The sequence below is a fragment of the Corvus brachyrhynchos genome, unplaced genomic scaffold (genome assembly GCF_000691975.1).
Source record: "Corvus brachyrhynchos isolate BGI_N302 unplaced genomic scaffold, ASM69197v1 scaffold14, whole genome shotgun sequence".
NCBI lineage: Eukaryota > Metazoa > Chordata > Aves > Passeriformes > Corvidae > Corvus > Corvus brachyrhynchos.
This window is the reverse complement of record NW_008239110.1, coordinates 22550478-22572584: the sequence shown is the minus strand read 5'-3', so window position 1 is coordinate 22572584 and position 22107 is coordinate 22550478.

Sequence of the window (22107 nt, the reverse complement as noted above, 5' to 3'; positions counted from 1 at the left end):
CTTTGTTATTCTCTTTTACAGACTCTGCATTTGTATAACCATATTGTCACATCAACTGTATAGAGAGGCTCCATTTGAAGCCAGCATCCTTTTTCAATAACAGATCAATCGGGCTCCAAAATTTACGGGCATGGTACTTTTATTCTTTAACAAGGCCAACCCTAAATTAACCATGAGTTTCCAGAAGCCTAAAATTGCTGAAGAACCATCTGAAGGTGGAAAGCCTAAAGGAAGGACTAAAGGAGCAAAGATGACAAGCCCCACCAGCAGAGGCAACCCAAATGCTAACAACTCCTCCTGGGTCTGCCTAAAGGGGAAAGTGAGCAACACCCTGATACTAAATGTCATCTGTCTCTGGGTCCTCTGGCTCCCCTTCACTCAAGCAGCCGACAGCCGCTGTAACAAATGTTACAAGACGGTGTATCAGGCAGAAGGAAGCTCATTCCAAATTCGACACTTTTTCCGAGCACATACTTACGTTAATCCATCCTGTTACAACATAACAGAGTTAAGTACCTGCTCAGAAAAAGGTCACAAGTATTGGATTGGCAGAAACATTGGCACCCTAAAACAGAAACAGAAGGGAGAGTGCCCCTCCCAAGATGATTGGCTTTGTTTCAATTTTAGATACATAACCAGGACAGAAGATTTGCTAAAAAGAAAGACCTATGACACTGACCTGATCCAGGAGGTGGTCATAGAAGAAAAGGAAAAACAAAAAGCAAACAATCCTTTGGTGTCAAGGAAAAACTTATTTATTGACCTGGCAGAAAGGATTGGACAACAACTAAATTTGACAAATTGCTGGGTGTGTGGAGGAACTTTAGAATCGGAAAGTTGGCCTTGGCGGGGAGTCAGTCTTGGACCCCCTGATTTACTCCGACTGAGTAATCTTTCCCACACAACCCGACATGACAATGAAACTTGGCTGCTAAGTAATACTGTTATTGGAGAAGAATGCATCTGGAGGAAAGGAAGAAAATTTTTAAAAGAAGTTGGTGAGACAATATGCAAAAGGTACCTGGTAACTGATGGGCAAAGGCACTGGTGGATACCCCAAGAACCAGATGTATTCTGGTCTGCAGAAAAGATTAAAAACAAAAACTGTGTTTTGAACTCTGCTAAAAAACTCTGGCAGTGCTGGGACCAGGGAAACCCATACTCTGTCCTGCCACAAATCTCCAAATACTGGATCACAGCAGCAAGTATACAACCTCACTTCTGGGAAGCACCACAGGATCTCTATTGGATCTGTGGTAACCGAGCTTACTCCAGCTTACCACCCCGCTGGAAAGGGAGCTGCACTCTTGGAGCCATTCAACCAAACTTCTTCCTGCTTGCCGAGAACGCTGGAGCCCACCTTGGAATTCCCCTTTATGACGAACTTTCCCGCACCAAGAGACATGTAATAGGGGGAACCCAGAGATGGGGAGAGGAAGAATGGCCAGCCGAGAGGATCCTAGAGACTTATGGACCTGCCACATGGGCACAGGATGGGAGCTGGGGGTACCGTTGGACTTTCTCTCACAGGACTCATTTCTCTCCCGTGTTTAATCCCTTGCTTTATCCGCCTAATCACCACTGTCGTCCAAGGCATGCCATTGATCCAGGATCTCCAAGGACAACAGCAGCATCCACCATCCGCTCAAAAGATTATGTATATTCTGGGGCTTGGATGAGACTACCTATGTAAATCAGGTACTGAGAATATTTTTTCTGAAAGAACAGACTGTAACAGCAGGGTTTTTTTTGGTCTCCAGTTAGTCCTTCACACTTATCCAAGCTCTGAGAAGATATTTTGGCTATTTCTGGTAGAAGTTGAATGGACTTCTCCTGGCTGACCACCATGTCAAAAACTTTAAGAAAGCTCCTCAGGGAGTAGAAACCTAAAGAAACTTCTAGACATAATAGATAATTTGGGGAGGGGCACTTATTATTTATTCTGTTTTGTTTTTTCCCCCTTGATATTAAGATGGAACATCCAACCCCATTATTTACCTATGAACAGTTGATTTCCAGCAAGGAATCACATGGTAATAGTTTACTAGTGAATTGTGCAACTATCACACCAGGCCATTGGAAGGATTAACTCTGATTGCACTGTAGCTTTCCAATATGACTAAATGAAACAAGGGGACGTAAAACAGGTCGATGTGGCCTCCTCTAAAATGACTCAGATCATTTGCAAGTCCTCTGCAGTTTCAATTGCAGTCCTGCAACTATCCATGGTTATTCATTAATCAGATACTTATAAATATGCAAGGAATTGAGAGGGAGCTTCAATTTGTAAGCAACCCAACTGCAAGAACCTGTAATTAGGGCTGCTGTATTTCTAAAGGTGTGTCTCAGTTTGAGACAAATTAGGAGGAAACGTCTGAAATGAACATATCCTCTAATAGAAGGCAGGTTTCAGCAGCCCCTCCCCCACAGGTTCGGAAAAAATTTCTTGGAGGAAAGTGAAAAAAAAAAGCAGTTTATTTAACAAGCAGGGTGCATGCAGGCACAAGAGAATGAATAATGTTAAATAATAAAACCTCTCGCTGTGGAGAAGACCTGGGTAGATTCAGAGTCCTTTCTGTAGGTGTGGCTCTGCTCCCTCCAGATCTGGGGTGTGGCGTGGGCCCCTCCAGGACACGGTGTGGGGCCTCCAGGTGATAGTGTTCTGGACTGGAGCAGAACAGTTCCAGGAGAACAAGAAAAAGCCACAGTCCCAGGAAAACTTCCTTGCTTCAGCTAGCAGGCTAGCTAAAAAGCAAAGAATTTTAACTCTTCGTCTGTCTCTCCTGAGAAGAGGAGCCGAGAGCCGGGGAAAAAGCAGGAAGGTGCTCCCTCGGCTCTGCAGCGGTGAGAAGGCAGGGGAGTGTGTGAGTCCTTGAAAACAAATCACGCTGAAGAATTCGCTCAGCTTCCCCCCGTTTTGTCTCGGACCCAGCTTAAAGGCACAGACTGGCACAGGATTCATGTCTGGGCAATAAGTAGACAATAGGGAATACAGTATGATACAGCCACCCCAGGACAAGGTGTCAGACCCCCTGAGCATGTGCACCCCGGTGGATGTGTGTTAGAGTTACCAGATGACTGCAAACCCTAGGCAAATAAAGCATAATCTTGAAATATGTCCAGAACAAACAGTCTGGTAAAACTCATTTATCTAAACTGGCCCTAACAATGATGCTTCACATCAGGAATTACAGGCAAATCAAGTAGCATTGTACTAAATTTTTGAATCCTGCCATTTCATGCCATGAGATGAAGAGGACTTGTGAATCAGACAAGTGAATCGTTGTTATGTGTGAATTCAAACTGGTCTCATTAGCCACTGGGTTAACAGGAGAGCACATGGCAATTTCCAGGAGAGTGACAGGTGCTACACCTCGACTGTGAGAATAAAGAAATGACTTGGATTCTGTCTGTTTTGAATTTTGTATTTGTAAAAATTAAAATGTTCCTTCAAAACTTGACAGTAGCTTTTAGTGTTCATTTTATCCCCAAACTGCTGTTAATTGTGACTGTTTAGCAGGTATGTATTAATATCAATATAATGCTTCTGAAGTTGCTTTGAATGTCCCTATTGTAGGCAATGTTGAACAGGTTGTATCTTGGTTTTGATATTAGAGTCCCCTTTCTGATTCTTCAACAGAATAGGAATTGGGCTTGTGATTTCTTCCACAGCACTTCTGCAATACAGTTTTTATTACAAATGATGCCACTTTAGGCAGGATAGACACAAGCAAACTGTAAGCTCGGAATTGCTCATTGTAATCAAATTGGCTATTTTCCAAACAATTCACAGTCTCTCTCCCAGTGTGACCTTTCAGAGCCCTGCACTCAGCAAAATAGGGGTATATTACCTTTCATGCACTAGTGTTCATTTTCAGGAGAAAGCCAGGATTATTTTTCAAATTCTGTACAATTACACCTGAGCACCTCATTGTTTTTGGGGGGTGCGGGGGCACACAAAAAAGAGTTGGGTTGGCATTTGGTACAGAGATTTGTCTGGCCTTACATGCAGCAGGGCAGACACAGAAAGCATTAAAAGCACACTCTGCAATAAATATGTGACAAACTGAATGCCTAGAAAGAGAATGGATGTTACTGCCCAGTTTGTCGGGTTATTCTCCCCAAGCCGTGCTGATGCTTTCCAGAGGTGTAATTGGACATAATGCATATGTTGAGCAGGTGATGGGGAACGATGGGACAAAGAAGATTACTTATTTTAGGTGTTACCTAAACAGGTAAAAGACCAAATGAGGTCTGGAGTTAGGGATCCTTTAAGTTCGGTCATTTGGGCTCTAAACTGTTTCCCACTTTCCTGTTTTTTCCCCCAGCATTATAGCTGCTCTTAAAAACCTTTGGGTTTATATAAATACTTGAGGAAAAATCCAAACAACGATAGATTGCCCATCAGAAAATTATTTACATGAAAACTCCTGCCTAAGCATAATTTTTCCTAAGATGACATCTGCTTTGAAAATACAACACAATTTCATCTCAGATGTAAAAGTAACACCCTCACCTTTTTTTTTTTTTTTGCTGACACCAAGAGATGCATAACTTGCTGACAGTATGCAGTTAATAGCTGTATCAGTCAATCCTAAATAGTCTATAAATCCATGTACAGTGTAAAATATCATTGATTTATGTAATTGGCAATTTTTAACAATACAATTTTGTGTAACTATGTTTGTTTTTCCCTATTCAGAACCATCTTCCCTGTGAATCTGGAAGCAGTCTCTGATTGTGCTGAGCCACTATGTATTCCATCCTCGTGCTTCCCTGGAGTACAAGTTATGATATATCAGCATTGTCTTTGAGGTCTACCAAATCTGTGGGTATGCAATATACTGAAGTGTGGAGATGGAATGAAGTTGAAAGGACTCATGAATAAAATGTAAGTGGATGATACTTCAAACTAAAGCACAAATACTGCATTGTCTAAATTGAAAGAAATAACTCCTCTTGCTCAAGTAGGAGCAGTATCAGTAACAAAAAGCTAGGATTATTGTGGCCTTTGGTCTGAGGCTCAGCTGTTATCTGAGAGTGGCACACAGACCTGCTGGAATGCTTTCTTTCCACATGATGTTCACAGATGAACTTTGGTGAAGAAAGTAAATAATGTACAGGGTAGAGAGTCTTACAGATCTGTGTGAGAAACTTTGCCAACTCTAAGCAATCCCCCACAACCTGCAGCACCTACAGAAATAAATAAGGTTTTCAATCCAAAATTAATGATAAATGGAAAGTGCTATTCTGCCCCTGGCATTGCCAATTTTCTCTTCCTTTTCAGGGAACCTGATTATTCATACTTAGTATATAAACATACTGCATGAGGTAAATAGGTACCAAGGCTAGTGCTGGTTTTGAACATAGATCATCATTTTACTTACTCCCTTACATCATTTAACTCTGTTCTGGTGACCCTGGGACCTGGTAATACACACTGCAACCAATAACCATAACTCCATGATCCGTATAGAATACGTGAAGGATGGTGGCAAGTATGTAATTTATTACCTTCTGTAGTGCTGCGTTATTATTATGTGACTGTTATAGCATTCATAGTTTGACAGATTCCTATTAGCCAGTCAGTCAGAGTATGTAGTGTATTATTTTACCAATACCTGATGCATATCAATAAAGTGGGTGAACACTGCTATAAAAGAACAGCTGAATTGGCTTGGATGTTGTAATCTCCCATTCTGAGTTCTCACCTGAAACATCAGATTAAGTGGACTGATACTTTTGTAAGGCTTAGAAAAATCTGGGTAACTTTCTTCTCTCTTTGTCCTGAATCCTTGAAAAGAAGTGTCAAAACAATACAAGAGGTTATTTTCACTGTCCTACCATTCCAACAGGAGAACCAAAATTTACAAGAAATCTTGTACTGTGAAACAACCTGCTCTCACAAGATTTCCAGACCATTAACTCAAGAATCAGATTGTTTGGATTAGGTTTGCACAAACAGCCAAGCTTTTCAGGTGCTTATCCAAAAGGCATTGAACCAAATCTTTTGAGGTTTCCCCACATACTTAATACATTATGCAAATATTTACTATATGCAGAGAGGAGAGCAAGATGGGAAAAATCTCCTTGTCCAGGACTAGCAGAATTAGTTATTGCTGGATGAGTAAAGATATAATGATTTCTGCTGGCTGGACAAATACATCAAGAAGGAGAGGAAGCACAGACAGAAAGTGTCAGAGGACTGAGGGTGACTAAGAGGAAGCCTAGAGCTGGAAAGCAGTCAGTTGCTGGAAGGTGGGGAGAGGAGATGGAGCTTCATGTAGCCATGAAACAGTCTCAAATTAGGGGGAATACAGGGCTAATAAAAGAAAAGGATATGAGCAGGGATAGCTGTGATTCTGGGGAGGGGAGCTGGATAACCCAACCCCTATGCCTGCATGTGGCCAGAGATCAGGTCACAGCAAGTGGCCTCGTGGGGGCCATAGCAGAGCTGAGCTTGGGGGTATCAGTTCTCCAAGGCACCCATGCTGCTGCTGTTCTCCTGGGGGCAGAATAGCTGCCTGGAGACTGTTACATCTCTGTTTGTGCACTTCATCATCCTGCATTTCTAAGAGACAAAGCTTAGATCAGCCATTAATGTTTATTTCAGGATTGTGAAGTATAATGTTCTGATTAGATGAAATACATCTAAAGAGTATAGATCAAAATTTAAGAAAACACATAGGAAAAATGCAAGTTATCCAGATTTTTTTCTGTTCTTTCCATTGCACAGGCAACCTGACACAACATGTTGTATATAATTCAACCATGCTGTCAGTTTTTACTAGGAATGTAATCAATATGATCTTACAGATTTTAATCAAGGTCTCTGAAACAAAGCACTTATTATATAGATTCTTACCTAATGCTTTGCAGCAGTATGTTAACAAGCTGATAGGGAGTGTAAATCTTTAAGAAGAAACAGTCTGACTGTGAAAAGACTGTGAAAAGACTGTGTGCCTCACCCGAAGCAGACAGAAGGGACTGTGTATAAGGTAGTCCTGCTTCTCCTGCTCCTGAGGGGTAATATAATAATAAAGTACCAGCACAGCTGTGTCCCTTCACAATTTCATTGATGGTCAAGCAAATAAAGTATGATACTTTGCATTACTTCATGATGAACTGCTAAGCAAAGATATAACCATCAAGGGCTGTAGAGAGGCTCTTTTTTGACATGACTAATGGAAATTTCTGCAGACACTCAAACTGCAGGTGGAAAAACAACAGAATTGTATGAAGTCATGGGAGGTAGTCAAGCAACTTCTTTCAATTCTGGTTAGCTGACCTGAGCTAAAACACAGGGTGAGCTTCTCTCCACTCAGCTTTAGACATTTATATAGTAATAATTTAGGGATTACAGTCACAATTTAGGGATTACAGATTAAAGTAGAATTTCTTTATACTCTATGGAGAGAAAAAGGCATTTTTAGAGAGAGATCCTTTCTATTGGTTTTAGATGTCTTCTGTAGGGTAAGCTGGTTTGGGACCTCATATTTATTATTTTCATAAACAAATACAAGTTTCAGCTAAAGTGACTACACTTATGGTGGTGTCTAATCAGAAAAATACTTCCCTCTCCCTCACCAGTGATGTTAACAGTTTATTCATTGTATCTCGCATCAGCTACGGCATCACAATATGTTTTGCATGAAGGTACTCAAATTTTTGAAATAAACTCACAAGAGGTGCTTTGTTTTCTGGTCAGCTTAACAAGCTGTCCAAGGAAATGGTGGAATCACCATCCCTGGAAGTGTTCAAAAAATGTGTGGACATGAGACTTGGAGATATGGTTTACTGGTGAACATGGTGTGCTAGATTAATGCTTGGACTTAATGATCTTACAGGTGTTTTCCAACCTTAACTGTTCTATGAATTGATGATTCTGTTATTTTTTTATAAGCTCTATCAACCTCGGGAGACTGGCAGAAAATATGCAAGTTACCCTGTCTTCCACAGAGTATTTAACAGTATGTTGGAGAGCAATGTGCACGGGATGTTCCTCTAAATAATTTTCTTCTACATCTTTGATACAAATCAAAACATTGTTCCTCAGTGGCACACCACTGGGTTTGCATTTTGATCCCGCTCTAGACAAACTAAGGGGATATGTGGAAAGAAGAGTGGAAGATCATTATCACGGTATCTCCAGGGAAACCACTTGCAAGATGAGGCACCACTGGGTGGGACAGTGCTGTTAATGGGGTTGGTGATGCCACTCCAGAGAGGCTGCCCTGCCTCTTGCATAGACATGGTAACTCACAGACATTACTTTCAGAAAGGATTTCAGCACAGTAATTTCAGTACCTATTCAAAGTCCCTGGTGGTCCTGTACATTGGATGGCTCCAGTGACAGCTCTGCTGTTTCTATGGAGCTTGCTGTGTTCTAGCTGTCTCTTCTGCAGCTGCCCCTCCACAGACAGCCGACACAAACCCTTCAACAGTGAAGCTGGGCTAGATAGCTCACATATGGTGTGTGGTGCTCTAGACTAAGGAGGTGGACAGACTTTAAAGTACTAAAATTTTTCCCAGTGACGTGTCCTTAATATTAAGCTAAGTGTGCCTCACAAAGCACAAGCCCACAGTAAATAGAAAAGGGTCTGCTGCATCATCGAATGAAGTCCTCCAAAATCTCAGGAAAAAACATGTTATACATATTTCCATTATAGAAAGAAAACCTTAAAAGTATGCTCTTCTGCTGTTTCCCTCCCCCCCCCGCCCTTTTTTTTTTTAACACAGAAGGTACAGGTGACTGTAAAGAGTCATCAGAAAGTGCAGTTACTCAGAAAATTTCCCACTTCTAGCTCATGATCCCTAAATGTCACCACTGCTGAGTGCTTAGAGGAGTTTTCAGGTCTGGGTAAACTCTAGCAGGAAGTACATCATTAAAGCAGCCTTAAATCATACATCAAATATCCTCAGCCAAACAGCAGATACTCCTCCTCTCACTATTTTTCACTGACCATTTTATTCAACTCCATCACTTTACCCACTGAGCACTAGGCTTTTGAGTTCCTCTTTGAAGATGCCTGAACCTCTTCTCTGACTGCGTGGAGATGCTACTTTAGGATTAGTTAATGCTGAGGCTAAGTATCTATTTGTAGATACCGTAATATTTAACACAGACATCTAGAGTAGGCTCTCTGATTCTTGCTCTTTTTCATTTAGTACTCTTCATAAATGTTGAGGAAACCAAGGATGGAGAAACTGAGTCTCAGTTCTTCAGTCTTCATCATAGGGATTAATGTTTCAACCAAGCCATAACTGGTGCACAGAAATAAGCTGGCACTTAATTACTTGTTCCTATTGCAAAATGTATGTCTTAGAGCTAAGAAGATCTTCGTCCTCTGTGAAACATGCACCTCAAAAGTGAAAACAAAAAGTGTAGTTTTCTCCAAAATAGTTCTTTATACTTTTCTTCCCCCAAGAAATTTTCTGTGCTGAACAGTTCAGCTAAAAGTGAAACTTTGTTTTTGTTGAAGGAGCCAGCAATATTTATTCTGAATCAGTACAACAGCCCTCCTCTCATGGGAAGCATTCAGGGCCAAATGTCATGTCCATGATACGATGCTGAGTAGAAATTACAGGGCTGTGGCTCACATAACATACCCTTTCCACTAACCAAAATGAAACATGTCATTGTGGAAGGATAAATGGCAATCTTTGGCTGTCATGCACTAGGATCTTATTATAGACACAGAGATAATGAAACTAATGTATCCTGAGGCAGTGTTGCTTAAAAGAGTATCAGAACAGGAGAATGTGTGCTGAATTTCATTTACTGAGACTTTTTCTGATGTTTTTGGGGCTAAATTATGGCAAACTAGATAGAGCCCTAGCCCTTCAGAAGTGAAGTGGTGTTTGGACAGCTGGCAAAAGGATGACTCTGAACAAGGTTTGCCCACCTATTTCTGAAGCTTTTTTTTTTTTTTGTCAGGAATTGTACACGTACTTATGTGACCCCTTTTATCATCGATCAGTCCTTCACTGACATAAACAAAGTAGAAGGTAGTCTGGGAGGAATTGAACCCCATACAAGTTTTCCACAAAATGATTATATCTGTTAAGCAAGTGGTAGAGAGGATGGCAACACCTGATCCAGAAACTAATAAGGTCAACTAATGCAATTTTTGAAGATGATCAGATGTGACAGAAATAAAGCTCCTCTTACAACTTATCGAGAGTATATATGTTTGGTTTTAGATTCATTCTTGGATATGAGCTATTGCCTCGTGCCTGTTCCCTCCTGATAGACTGGTGTTTTCACTGTGCCAGTTAGGACACCTGCATTTATTTCATGACTCCGTGAGCAAGCAATCTGTAGACTGGACTTTAATGTCTGAGTGGGCACACCATCTTTCTCCAGCAGCTGAAATAACTTATTGTAATGTACAGGAATCATGTTAATCCTCATAATTAACAAAGTGCTGGGGTTAATACAGGTGAAGAGATTTCAAACACCTTTTAAGTCTATCTGTGATATTTTATTCATTTTCTGTCCACCTTTATTTCCTCTCACAGTAGCTACTCAACATAACTTCCTCCTTATGCTTCAAATGCTGTGGTGTCACTGACAGTTGTAAAGGGAACAAAACAACCTGAAAGGAAAATTTTGGTATAGGAAAGCTGTCTTAGCAGGGTATTTTTTTTATTAATTCAGGAAAATAGCTTGAGACATTTAGCAGAGGACGCACCCTATTTTGTTGAAACGGTGATGTTTTTATGATCCCAAGAGGTTTTTAAAAAAACTATATAAAGCCACATGCCCATTGGTCTACGTGTCATTTACTATCTACATTAGGCTGCTACTCAGAAACATCAGCAAGGACTGAATGCTGTTATGCTGGGTACACTTCAAATATATAAAAGGTGACTCCTGTCTCCAGAGTTTAAGCTTTCAATCTGACTGGCTTACTAGCATGTTAGAACAGTCCTGTCTCTGGCATGCTGATTTGTGGCCTTGATCAAATCGCTTAGCCTTTTACTTGCTTAAAAGAAACTACTCCTGCACTTGAATGCATGATAATGTGCATGAGTGACTCAATAGAGTCACTCACACATGCAGAGGAGATGTGTAGGACTGAAACCTTCAGCCATGCAAGCACCATCCTCTTTCTGAGGAGACTATTCTGCTTTACCTCCTGGCTGAGCTCCTCAGGTAAGAGCTTTTTCATCCATTTATATCAGAATGAGTCATCCTAGAAGTCTCAACCTCTGAACCCTGGTGTTTAAGCTACCTGGTTTCTTTGGATTGATTCAGATTTGGGTGACAGCATAAAGATGAGTTCAAGTAGCATATCTGACTGGGTGATGAGTTTGATTAGATGGCATGGATGTCAGCGAGGTTGGAGCAGAGTGAGCTGCAAACCTTTGAAGTCAGCCTATCTGTACCTAAAGAGACCTATTAAGACATACTGCCTTAATCCTTTTATTTCTGGAGTCTGAGCTACATTCTTGGCACTGAAAACTGGAGTATGCTGGCTCTTGTCTCTGCAGACTGATACCCTTAAAAATTTCAGAAAAACACACTGACTCTTCCAGGTGAAAGGTCAAAACTGCCCTATTGCTGTCATCTCTATGTTGTCTTTAAAAGAGATTTCAAGAAAGAAGCATATTGAGTAGAGGTGAGGAGCAGAATAGTGGTGCAGAATGAAGGATTGGAAACATAAGGAGCAAAAACCATTTTGTTTGAGTAGCAAATGCTCACCTAGAATGAGCAACAGTGGAAATGGCAATTGTGGAAGACAATCTTATATTTGTTGAGGAAGGAACATATGTGATGGGAAGACATGAGCCATGGAGCCGATCAGATGACTGCAGCAGCTGAGCTGTGAGTAAGGTGGAGTTGAGGAAGAGAGCTGCTGGGAATCCTAGGTGGAAGAAAATATAGTGTCGGAGCTCTGGAGGAGTTTCTGGGTGAGAATGCATAAACATTTAGAAATGGGAGAAGAAAAGATGGAATAGGAGTCAGTGAGCACTTGGATATTGGAAAGAGTAAGAATACTACTATAAGTAAAAAAAAAATCTTGCTTCTTTAGGAAAGGCTTCCCATAAATATACCTGTCCACAAAGTTGATAGCTACTTATATATTTTATCTCTGTGTTTTTCAGGGTCAGCCTTGTAATCCATTTTTCTTCACAAGCCAGTGAAGACCTGACTTCTACAGCAGTTCAACACAGTTTGAAAGAGGCCTCTAAGGACAAAGGCTAAAAGCATCTCCTATGAATTCAAGCACAATATGTACTTGTAGGCACCTCTCATCCTTCACAGATATTTGTCTAATTGCAGTTATTTATTAATCTGAAATGCAAAGTGTCCAAGAAGACATTGGACATTGGCAATTTAAGCTGTTCTCTCAACCTTCCTTGAAGGTTCATCCAAAATAGACCCTGAATGTTTGTCATTTGTCAAGGATTCAATAATTGGCAGGAAAGGATAGCTTTGGGCACATATGTTCCTTTCCTCCCTCTCTCTCCCAAACATTGTGATCTTGTTTAGTTTTGTACTGTCATGTCAGCTTCTTCTGTACTTGCTAGGGTTCATCTTGTATCTTGTATCTTGTGATGGCGCTGCAGAAGGTATTCTTGTCACCTTGAACACTTTCCACTCTTTCCTCGTGCTGGCTGCTGTTTCCATGGAAGTCTGTGATGTGTTTTATTCAGAGTATGATTTGTAGAATGTTTGCTTAGAACAGAGGAAGGGAAAAATATCTTCTTCAAGAGAGAGTGAAGTAAAATATACTCTAAATTAAAAAGAAAAAAAATCACCCTCTCTCTAAACCTTAATCCTCAGCTCTACTGTATCCCCAATTAATACCATTCTGTTTAGGACTGAAGTGTTCAATGACAACACGAAGAAAGACATGTCAGGTCACAAACCCAGAACATCAAATATTTCCACTTTTCCTAATTATCACCCAGCCTTACCAAAAAACAGATGGAACCACTTTCAAAGCTTTGTGTGTGCGCCTGTGTGTGTGCATATGTATATCTTATGAATGGCTAATTCAAATCAAACTTGGGATTCTAGTCAAGACAACAGCTTCACTGCCTGAACCAGCTTGTTTCTGTACACTTATCATTACCAAAAAGAAGAAAAACAGCAATCAAGTTGCATTCAACTCCAAAGAAAAAGAATAGACCCCACATTTTCCAATACCAGCCCACTATGCCATACTTGCCTGGGTAACAAACATATGGAGTGGCACATACTCTGGACTTGATTCTGATTGAAATTTCACAACTAACTGTAGCATCTGTAGCTTGACTAATGCAGCTAAAAGCTCAACTAACCTCTTCCCTTTCCCCTTGTTCTTATTGCATGGCTGCAGGATGAAACTTTGTGCATAATAGGCAGAGAGATCCATCTACTTATGCAGGTATGTGCAGCACAAGCTATAGTTGCCCAGGAGCACCACCGTACTGCACATCCTCACAAGCTGTAGTGGATTATCCAAAAGACAGTGCTGCCTACACCCATTCCTTCAGCTCAGCCATGCTGAGACCATTTTAAATATTGCAGAAGCATAATTCTGGTCTTTTCCCAAGACCTTGCGGTGTCGTTCATTACTATGAAGTGTCAGGAATTCAAAGGGAGAAACATGTGAGAACAAAAGTAGGTGCCTCTAGCTTGTAGCAGCAGTGCTGCTAATTGGGACACTGTCATATATGTCATTGACTTTTACTAACCACCAGAAACACCTCCAGAAAAATATAAAATGCTAATCTGACTTTTCCCCCCAGTTTACAGCTGTTTTATAGTGGCTGCCTCTCTTGTCCCTCAGAACGGATATTGTCCAGAAGTATTTACAGACAAAAACAATCTTCTAGGACCCCTCACACTGGGACACAGGCATTAAGGAAAAATAAAACAAAGGAATGCCAGATGCAATGGAATGAACAGTTAAAAGGCAGGAAGGTAACATATGTGCTTCTCTGCCTTGCTCCAACTGGGTGACACACTAATAGGTTTCTTATTCTGCTTTCTTCTGCTAAGAGACTGGAAGACATATGTCAGTTTTCCACCTTAACTGTGCATTTTCTAGTTTGTTTGGATTTATGTCATAACCTTAATGGGATTTAAATGGAATTTTTATATGTGAATAATACTCTGCATTAATGCAAGAACTTTAGGTTGCTGTGCTACCAGCTTGATTTGCATAAAGGTTTTTAAATATGAAAAAAGAATAGCCAGGCTATTGTAGATGGCAAAGTGAAAAAAGACCCACTGGCATAACAGTAAGAGGAAAAGACAACTCCCCCAAAACATTGGCTTGTGAAAGGGTTAATTCTCTGACTCTTAGGTACAACTGGGTGTGAGAGAAGAGCCCAGAGGTCATGCTAGTAATGAATATTTAGTTGCTGGAGGGTCAAGGCCGGATTAAATAGTGAAGCTGGAAGGTCAATGTCATAGGTTTATATTTTATCATAAAACATTTTCTGTTCTAGTGTACTGTCTGTGTTCTGTAAATGTAAATTTTCTGTCAATGCATAGCTCACATGATGTTACACACACCCCACACACTGGGGTGCAGAAGTGTCTGTTTCCTTTAACTGTGTTGTAGATTTTGAGATATCATCTATAAACAATAAACACAAGAAGGTGTCTCACATTGAAAAGTATGCCATTATGCAATTACATATTACGTATGTTTAATATACACTATGTTGTCCTCCTATTTCCAAGTCCTTGTTTACCCTTGAGTATATCAAGTAGGAGAAGGAGAATACTTGCACATTTGGTACTGTTATTTCTTCAGAACATGAACTTGGGGCGCAGAGAGTTCTGAAGATTTTTCCTGACAATTTTTTGGGAGTACCACTGCAGCTCTTACTCTTAGTTCTTTGCCTTAAACCTTTGCCTTTACCATCCATTTGGTTTTCCAAGCCTCAGCTGTGTGTGAGCAGTTCTGAGTTACTGATCATTGTGCAGTCAGGGAACTTTCCTGCTGGCATGTTATTCATTCTTAGTGTACTATTATTATTTTTAAATGAATTATGTATATAACACACTTGGTGTACAGACTACTCTGCATGTGAATAATAAAGTACAGTCTTTGCTCAGAAGAGCTGACAGTCTAAGGGATTGATCCAGATTATTCATGGGTGATTTGCTAAGGCTAGTGTTGTGAGTAATCTGTTGATCTGGCCCCAAATTAATTAGATAACTTGATGAAAAAAACAATAGGTCATGCTAGGTAGTGCAGGAGGGAAGGGATGAAACGCAACAGTACATAAAGGCCTAGGAAGAAAGAGGATAAACACAGGCTGGTTTGGATTTGATTCGCTTCTCTTGTGGCAGTATCTGCATGGAAATGCTGTAAAGAATGGAGCTTGGGCCCTGGAATGAAATGTCAGGTTTCCTCCAAGCCTTACATTTTGTTGTGTGTTCAGCCTGCCCTCATGGGAGGTGATAGCCTTGTCTGGACCCAATTATTTTTATTATGGTCTATCTCCACAGTCAGGTCCAGAGGAGTCTTCTCAATAATTTTATGAGTAGGTGAGATTGAATATACACACACAGGTCTGAAGAGCATTGGAGCAGGCTGAGTTAAACCATTGTGGGCAACTGGCAAGTGCAAGGATGGTCAGTGGCTCAGTTTCTTGTGAGTTAGTTCCTTGCCCATGGGGAACAGGACTGCAGCAGCCAGGCATGTGTATGACTGTCACGTGAAAAAAGCTTGATCACGGGATGATACTACTTTGAAGTCCAGACCTGGCTCTTTATCTCATGCAGAAGCAGAATATGAAGTGTCAGTGTGCCAGAACACTGGTCTTGTGTCGTTTCTTGGAATTCCTGCAGGGCTGAGGGTCAAGCACTAAATTTGAGTTGTGAGATTTCATGCATTGTTACAAATGAATTTAAAGCACTTTATCAGGATTGAGGCCTGGAAAATCGGTGTTTGAGTATGGTTAATTTCTGTTGAATAGTAATCTTTAGTTTGTACTTAAAGGTCCTGTTTGTACTGCTGCAAGTGATGCTTGGACTTGCAGAGACCTTGTTTGCAAGGGTTCTGTGTTCAAAAGCTGCAGTAAGGTATGAAGACTTTGGCAGAAAGAAACCAAAACCAAACCTGTGCATTTTTGCCTGGGAGGTGACCCAGGGCAGATTATCAGTGGAGCTGGGGCAATGAAGGGCAGAATGGAAGTACCTGTTGCTGGCTTTGGAAGCTCCTGGCTGGTGCAGCTGGTAACATACTGCTTATAACTGCTTGAAGCCATTTCCTGGAACCTGGCTTCTGCTTGCATTTTTTGTGTGATCTAGGCTAAATGATCTTGACAAGAAAATTCCACTTATAATTATGGACAAAATGATTGTCTCAAATGATTATCCAAGATGCTCACTTCACCAACTGGTGTTGTTTGCAGCATGGAAAGGGTCACAGGTGGCTCAGAAATAATAATGTGGTATTTATGCAGATGGCCACTGTGCTGGAAAAGTGTTAGATGTATTTCACTAAGTTGGTCCCAGATGAAAAACTTTTCTTTAATGCAGAAGCAGATCAATTCTATTCTTACTCTAATGTAGATGTAAGTGGGAAAATGAAGCAAAATATGGGGAAACATCAAGGTGTTATGCAAAATAAAATATTGATTGTAAAAATCCCAAAACAAAACTTGCTTGCTGTCTTAATTTTTATCTCTCATGTCTAGTACTTACATGAAAATATTTCTTCCTGCTCTTTCATCAAATCAAACTAAAATTTCCCACTACAGAAAACTATTGTTTCCTTTATTTTTGGTTTTTTTTTAGCAGGAAATAAATACCTCTCAAAATCTGCAGGGATAAAAGTTTAATTGTGTCTTAGTTGCTTGCTGTGATTTTGAAATCAGTGCTTTAGTCTGAATAATCACTTGGTGGGTTATAAAATGACGAATATTTCTATTTCTCATGTTAAAATCTAGGTTTTGTAAGGTAATTGACAATAATGGAGTTGACACTGGATTAACAATTTTGACCTGAAGTTGATATCAAGAGGGGTTTTTTAAGAAATGAATGAATGAATTTTTTTAAAAAAGGACCATACTGTGGGAGAAAATATACTTGCAGCAGTAAGGATTCATCCACTCACGTTTTGCTCAAGCTGCAGATAAAGATATGTGAATAAGCTAAAACCCACATAAGCACTTTTTATCTTGGTAGAATTTTATGAAGACTAGGTTGTTGGATTGCATAGAAATAAACTATTTTAAAAAGACTGATACAGAAATAAAAGTTTAGACACAGCTCATGTGAATAGGTTGGTCCTAAGAACAGTAGTCTTGATTCCATGATAAAAATGATGGGTGAAACTGGAGGTCAGCACTGAAATGCTGGGGAGCTTTTGGGCCATGCTAGGGTGAGGGACAGAATGCAGGGACAGCTCGCAGGAGAAACAGTGACATTGCTAATGGGTGGTGGTTGGACAGATAAAATGAGGCCTGATGCAGGTGACTTGGGTAGAAATTGGCTTGGGCAGTCTTGGTGGAGCTTGCTTCTTGGCATACAACTAATTGCTGGCCAGGTCTGTCTCTAGAAATGTTCTTGTTTTGTGGCCTCCCAGCTGGGGCCGATAGAGTCCATTGTTTAGAGTATATGTGTTTGTGTTTCTGCCATATTACATGAGAGTGCTGTTCCACAGTGCACCCAAATCCTGCAGAGTGCCTCCACTTCTAATGCCAAATCTGCAGTAAATTAATCTGCAGTCTTTCTCTCAATGTGAATATTTTAAAAGCTGCTTGTGGGCTTGTGAATAGGCCACTTACATTGCCTCCCTTACAGATACCCTCCTCAGGGAGACAGAAATAGGAATGAGTGTGTTCAGAAAGATTTCTTTTACCCTGAGAGATGGTATTTCCATGTCACGAATCAGACAAACTTTTTCCCTGTGAGTTTCCAGCCCCCTTTGAGCCCTGGGCATCACTAAAAATGTCCTTTAAAGATGGAAGTAATCTCTGTGATTCCGGAATCTGAAAACTAGAGTCTCTAGAAATGAAATTAGGAACCCCTGCCCAGAAAGGATGGGAATCAGCTGTACCACACTCTGCAAGCCTTGTCCCAGCTCCAGATAAAAACTGTAGAGACGCACGGGCTCTGCATGCCCTGGCACAGCCGTTTGATTTGTCTCTGATTCTTCATCACAGTAACTGGTGTTTGGCACGTCCCTTTTACTGCGTTCCTTCAAATGATATGGGCTGTCTCAGAGAGGCTGGGAAACGCAAAGATCGAAGGCTGGGACTTGCTTCTGACCAGAAAGCTTTTAGAGTTTAGCTTCCTGCTGGGCAATCCTGATACATGAAGAATCAATTGTGCTAACTGCTTTAGGGAAAAATATCTAATCACTACCTCAAAATATTTCCCTCTTGGCTGTGTTAGAGCCTTTCTTGTAAAAACTGAGGGGGCAAACAGGAGGGCGAGAAAGATAGTAGCATTCTAAAAAATATTTTAAAGAGAAGAGCTGTTTGCTAGTTGTGGTAAGTGCTGTAACACTTTTCTCAGATCTCTGTAACTCACTCGTCTGTAACATAAACAAATTCAAATCCATCTATACTAGATGGAAACCAGTTTTCTTGTAATGTCCTGTGTGTCTGATCTCCAGTTTATTATATAAACAGATTTCTTGCATCTTCTGTTTTGATCTTTAAGATTCACTGACAGCCGCTTACCTAATGAGTGTGTATGAGCCATGTAGCACAACACTGATGGCGGGCTGATCCTTATGGTGTGCGTGTTTCCATCCTACCCCCTCAGACAAAGTAATTGATGACAACGTGAAAGTCCCAAATGTCCTTTTGTTAAGGCATGTTTATTCAGATATTTTTTTTTAAAATAGTGTTTTACAAGAACAGCTGTGGCAGTTTTTCACTGTTTGTTTTTCTTATTTTTTTTAAGGAGTTAGACAAAGATATGATAGCAATGAAATGAGTAGACATAAGAAAGAGTGCTGTGGGATCCCAGGGCCACTTGACTGCTAGAGTAGAAAGATACAGTTGGCTCATCCATCAGCACAAAGTGACTTCAGTCAAGCAATGGTGATTTGTGCCAGCTGGTAATTTCTTATTTCCCGGTAGCCCTTTATTTTCAGTTCTGCATTTACATATTTGGCTTTTGTGTGTTTACTGAACATGGCAGGATGTGTAAACTGGGCAAAGAAGTAGAGAAATCACTTGATAAAGGTCATGGGAGGGGGCATCAGAGGGTGACAGAGCCGTTTTCAGCTCTGCTTGCATTTTCTCACAGAATACTCTTGCAGTTCTTTTCCTTCCTTGCTGATTTCTCCAGTTGAGCTGTAGGTTTATAATGTCTATTTTAGGGCTGATTAAGTGCTAGTAACAGGAAGTTTTGTGTGCTTGTGGAGTTTGAATGGATCTTGGGATTTTGTACAGAATTACCATAACAGCCATAAAGAAAGAATATCATAAATAATATATTCAGAACAGTTCATGTATCAGTCTATAAAATAAATTTTTTTATTATTTTTATAAATTTTTTTTCATCAGTTTCTCTAGCTGCTGTTAGAAAGGTCTTAAAGTGGAAAAAAACTCCATTCATTGACCAGTAGGTTATGGCCAGATTTCTTCTCATTTGGTGTTTCAGTACCATACATAATTATATTTATTGTTAACAATTTCTTATTGACTCCTCTTACTTCATCTCCTCTGTTTATGTGTTTCTGGCATGTTGTATGGTCTCCTTTCTAACACACTGATGAACCTGCAGACATACTGGAATTTCAAATAATCTTTTTGAGCTCAGTGATTATGTTATGATCTTAGAAATGGATACACTGAGAATATAGAAATAGAACTAAAAATGTGAAAGTAAAGGCAAAAATAAAAGGAAAAGCAGAGACATTTTGCCACTGAGGAATATAGTTTCTGGGGTATATTTAGTAGTTTGATTTGAGCATGGATTCCTTGAACACAGTATTTTTTCTACCTGATTACTCTGAATCAGTGCTGAAATAAGTGGGATAAAATACTTGCCCTTGGCATTGTGAATATGCTGGTGTTTAAAGAACTTTTAATAAGGATGCAATTCAGGCCTCAGTGGATGCATAGATAAGAAGTGAGGTATGTGAAATGTTAATCTGTTTGGCCCTTCCAATGAGGTCAGGTTAACTCAAATTCATGTGCTTCTCAAAGGAACTTTGGGCCAAATGGCGTACACTGACCTACACTGTCCTGGTATGGCTCGGGTCAAATGATTCCTGTGGTTTAAAATCAGTTTAAATTCTGATAGTTGCATCTTGCTTTTTTAAAAAAAAATTCATTTATTTTTAGTTTGCAATTCTTGCTTTTTTTTTTTGTCTCAAAAATAGGAAAAAAAATTCAGAAAAATTTGAGTTTGAAGAAAGTTTCATACAGCTTTAGTTAAAACCTCACACCACATAGAACTATCAAGTTAAATCAAAAATGCTCTGGCCAGCAAATTTTTTTGTGACTTAAACCAGGAGGAAAACCCTGCTTTCATAACTGAAACAGCAATTAAATAGATAGTGAAAGAAGTCAGAGTTTATGTTTGAATTCTGGTAACCCAGTATCAAAAGGATAGGTCCTAATGTTGTTGATAAAAGTTAAACAAGAAATATATCTTCTTTTCAAATTCCTAGAAGTCAATTATGTGATTTCTTACAATCATGTCAGGTACTGTTACAGAAAGCTGAGCTTTTGTGACTGTTCCAGACCTGTCTGATGTTACTGGGCAGCCTGCCAAAGTCTCCTTTTTGTATGCCAAGATGGTAATTATTGACACTTCATAGGGAAAGGGTTTCAAGGAACTCACATCAATATTTCTTCCACAGTCAGAAACTGGAAATGCTGCTATAGTAAAGAGATCTTGAAATCCTTGGGGATTATATTCCTGGACTGAATGAATACTAGAGAGTACTAAGAAAGTTAACCTCAGGCAGACAAAACAGAGCCAGTGTGCAGAAGCCTGGAGTGGAACTCCAGCAGAACTATTTGAAGACAATAAATCTGTTGAGGAGTGGGAGTGGCTGAGAAAACGTTGTATGTGCAACATACTGTCTTTCAGGGTTGAAGGTATATTATAAATCAAAACTAGCACTCAGGAAAGGACTGAGGGCTTGACTTTACAACTCAGGAGTAAGTCACAGAGCTCAGGGGGAAGAAGCACCACACTCCAGGAAGGCTGAAGCCATCACTGTCTGTGCTTTCAAGGTTTTATGCCACATTCATATGTGGCATTTGACTACTTATCTTGGGTTTTCCTCACAGTCACAGGAGTCAAATTAATTTGGTTTTGTAAGTGAGGTTTTTAGGGTGAAGGAGGGATGTCTCACTGAGTGAGCAGATTTTAGACCAGAATATGAAGTTTCTGGTGACTCTGACCCCTTTCAGGTGTGGATTTTATCACTGGCACTAGCTGTTATGCTGGGCTCCTCTCCTGCTTGTGTGAAATGGATGTGCTTCCCTACTGAGACTGCCAGCTTCACAGAGGGGTGAAGAAGCTTATGTAGAGTGTCATTAAGAGTTCATACTTGGCCAGCCCTTATCCACAGTGATTCTAAAGGCAGGCGGAGAGTGTTGGGGTTGTTCGTTCTGGAGAAGAGAGGCTTTCAGGGATAGATTGTAGCACCTTCCAGTATTTAAAAGGGCCTACAAGAGAGCTGAATAAGGACTTTTTACAAGCACACATAGTGATAGGACAAGGGGTGATGGCTTTACACTGAAAGAGAGTAGGTTTAGCTTAGATCTTAGAAAGAAATTTTCCTTATAGAAATGGTGAGGAGCAGGTTGACCAGAGAAGCTGTGGCTGTGGAAGTGTTCAAGACCAGTTTAGTGCAATTCTTGCGCAATCTGGTCTAGTGGAATGTGTCCCTGCCCATGGCAGAGGGGTTGTAATGAGATGATCTTTAAGGTGCCTCCCAACCCCAATCATTCTATGCTTCTATGATTTCTCTCCTGCACTGTTATCTGAATGCTTTAGATACTTGCATATGGTTATCACATCCTACCCCCTGCTCACTGCTTTGTCAAACTCCATATGCTTAAGAAGATGCTTAACTCATGTTAATCATTCCCTGCATGTCCCAATGTGTGTCACTTGCAATCCTAGCAAGTAATTCCGTAAGAAGCAGAAATTGCAAAGTATGAATTCCTGCT